Raw genomic sequence first — 3,509 nt, 5'->3', positions numbered from 1 at the left:
CTTGTGATCTTTGCTTTGCCCTTTGCCTTGTGATCTTTACTGGCCTCAGAAGCATGTGATCTTTGTGACCTACTCCCCGTTCATACACCCCCTCCCCTTTTGAAGTACTTAATAGAAACCTGCTGGTTTTGCAGCTCAGGTGGGCATCACGGATCTACCGATATGTGATGTCACCTCCGGCAGCCCAGCTGTAAAATTCCTCTCTTTGTACTCTTTCTCATTATTTCTCAGACTGGGCGACACTTAGAAACTACATTGAAATACTAGGGGCTGGTTCCCCCCATACTTAACATAAACATTTTAATGTCAATTATGCTTGAACTCAATGTTAAGTCAACTCAATCTCAAGTCAATGCTGAAGGCTCTAATGCCAATTAAAGCTTTATGATTTTCTATAGTCATTGTATTTGGAACAATTATCTCAAAAATGAATTTTCTGATGTTCTGCAAGGATTAACCTCGGACTGAAGACCTTGCCATACATATGGCATTTGTAAGATTTCTGTCCAGTATAGATTCTCTGATGTCTAATGCTGTGTGAACGTGAAGTCAAGACTTTGCTACAATCATCACACTTGAGGTTTCTCTCCTGTATGAATTCTCCTATTTTTGCATAAGATGAAGCTTGACTGAAGACCTTGCACAATCATGACATTTGTAGGGTTTCTCTTCAGCATGAGTTCACCAATGAACTGCAAGGTATGAATGATGTCTGAAAAATTTGCCACATTTACTGTACTTGTAAGATCTCTCTTCATTATGGATTCTCTAATGATTTGCAAAGGTTGTAGCATTACTGAAGGCTTTGTGAGAATCATTACATTTGTAAAGTTTCCCTATACCATGGATTGCATGATGATGAATAAGTGTAGACTGCCCACTAAAGGCTTTGCCACAGTCATTACACTTGTAAGGTTTCTCTCCAGTATGAACTCTCTAATGTTGTGCAAGATGTGATTGTTGATTAAAAACTTTGCCATATTCATTATACTCATAAGATTTGTCTCCAGTATAAATTGCCTTATGAATTACAAGGGCCGAATTTCCAGGGAAGGTCTTGCCACACTCATTACACTTGTAATGTTTCTCTCCAGTATGAAGTCTATGATGGGCTGTAAGAAATGACTTCTGACTGAAGTCTTGCCACGCTCATTACACTTGTAAAGTTTCTCTCCAGTATGACTTCTATAATGACATGCAAGGTTTGCTTTTTGACTGAAAACCTTGCCACATTCATTACATCTGTAAGATTTCTCTCCAGTAGGAACTCTCTGATGTTGCGCAAGGCATGAATCACTCCAGAAAGCCTTATCACAAACCTTACATTTGTATGGTTTTTCTCCAGTGTGAATTCTTTTATGTCTTCCAAGGTGTGACCTGCAACTGTAAATTTTGTCACATTCTTCACATTTGTCAGGTTTCTCTCCAGTATGAAGTCTTTGATGAAGTGCAAGGTTTGCTTTTCTACTAAAAGCCTTGCCACATTCATTACATGTGTAATGTTTCTCTCCAGCGTGAATTGCCTTACGCATTACAAGGGCTGAATTTCAAGCGAAGGCCTTATCACACTCATTGCACTTATAAGGTTTCTCTCCAGTATGAAGTCTCTGATGTTGTACAAGACATGAGTCATGCCAAAAAACCTTGTCACAAACGTTAAGGTTTCTCTTCAGTATGAAGTCTATGATGAAGTGCAAGGTGTGCTTTTCTACTAAAAGCCTTGTCACATTCATTACATGTGTAAGGTTTCTTTCCAATGTGAACTCTCTTATGGCGTGAAAGGCATGAATTATCCCAGAAAGCCTTGTCACAAACCTTACATTTGTATGTTTTTTCCTCCAGTATGAATTCTCCTATGTGTTTTAAGTTGTGATCTGCAACTATAAACTTTGTCACATTCTTCACATTTGTAAGGTTTCTGTCCAGTATGAAGTCTATGATGGCATTGAAGGTAAGACTTCTGAGTGAAAGTCTTGCCACACTCATTACACTTCTAAGGTTTCTCTCCAGTATGAACTCTATGGTGGCATGCAAGTTATTACTTCTGATGAAAGACTTTGCCACATATATGACATTTATATTGTTTCTCTCCTGAATGGGTTATGTGATGTCTCCTTAAGTGTGAGCTATAATTAAAGGCTTTGCCACACTCATTACATTGGAAAAGTTTTTCTTTCGTGTGTACCTCCTGTATTTGTGTGAATAATGAAGAATGGATGAAATTATTCCCATACTTAGAAATATGGGTTTTGAGCCTACAAAAATTATTTGGGATGTTGAAACTGAGGAAGCATCATTGATAGACTGGTCCACTTGATTACCAATTTTCCCTTTAGTCTGAAATATGTACAGTTCAGGTAGATGCAAATGAAAGCTTAATACGAGCTTAATCCAAGCTGATCTTTAATGGGCTTGTTTCCAGTGTGCCTTTGATTATGTCTATCTGTACTACAAGTTAACTCTTTGATTTCTGTCGTGGGTGCTTCATGGCCATTTCTTTCAATTTCTTGCCACTGAAACTCAAAGTTAGAATATCTTTCTCGATTTCTGGGAAGCAAAAATCATGTCTTTCCAATGTCCCTGTGTGGAACACTTCCGTATTGCCTTGCCCTGTTGATGAGAATTCCATCATGGATTTTAAAGAGCTATCCACAGACTCCAGGTTCCTGTAGTTCTCCAACATCATTTCCCTGTATAAAGCCCTCTGCTCGGGGTTCAGGCATTTCCACTCCTCCACAGAGAACTTTATAGCCACATCCCTGAAAGTCAAGTGTCCCTGAGGAGGAGCCATCCCTGGCTCCTTTTCTTTGCTCTTCTTGGTGGCTTCCTTACATAACATGAGTTTTTGGAAATCAATTGGACTCTCACCCAGACGTCTCCAATTTGCTCTGGGTTGAGATAGAGGGGCTGCAATTTCTAGGTCTGTGGGGAACCCATGTCGCCAGTATAGCAGCACCAGAGAACTGGGAAGCATACAGCTGCAGTGTAACCTTCAGTCCACTGCTTTTGTGAATTTTCATGATAGTAGTTATTGTCCTTTTGCTTCCAGGTGTAGAACCTCTTTCTTTTTATTCCAAGTGTAGAACTCCCTTCAGCATTTCTTGTCAGGCTAGTATAGTGCTGATTAATTCCCACAGCTTTTGCTTATCTGAGAAAGACTTTATTTCTCCTTCATTTATAAAGGATAATGTTTCTTGGTATAGTATCTTTGGCTAATTTTTTTTACATCATTTTGAATATATAATTCCTTCATCACCTGGTCTATAAGGTTTCTGCTGAGAAATTTGCTGTTACTTTGATGGGATCCATAATGAGTGACTAGATGCTTTTCTATTGCTGTTTTTAGAATTCTCTCTTTATCTATGACATTTGACATTTTGACTGTAGTGTACTGTGGAGATGTTTTTGCATTGTGCTGACTTGAGGATCTCTGAGTTTCCTGTATCTGGATGTGTAAATTTCTTGCTAGACTTGGGAAATTTTCACGTATTATTTTATAGAATAGATTT

The 3,509-nt window shown here is 38.7% G+C and overlaps 1 pseudogene; it reads right to left on the bottom strand.

The window, feature by feature from the left end:
• Positions 1-817: 817 nt before the first annotated feature.
• On the bottom strand, positions 818-2,839 carry LOC116474105 (zinc finger protein 816-like; annotated as a pseudogene).
• Between the last annotated feature and the right edge of the window lie 670 nt (positions 2,840-3,509).

Source organism: Hylobates moloch, unplaced genomic scaffold (assembly GCF_009828535.3).
Source record: "Hylobates moloch isolate HMO894 unplaced genomic scaffold, HMol_V3 SCAFFOLD_10, whole genome shotgun sequence".
Classification (NCBI taxonomy): domain Eukaryota; kingdom Metazoa; phylum Chordata; class Mammalia; order Primates; family Hylobatidae; genus Hylobates; species Hylobates moloch.
This window is presented reverse-complemented; position numbering and strand designations above follow the sequence as displayed.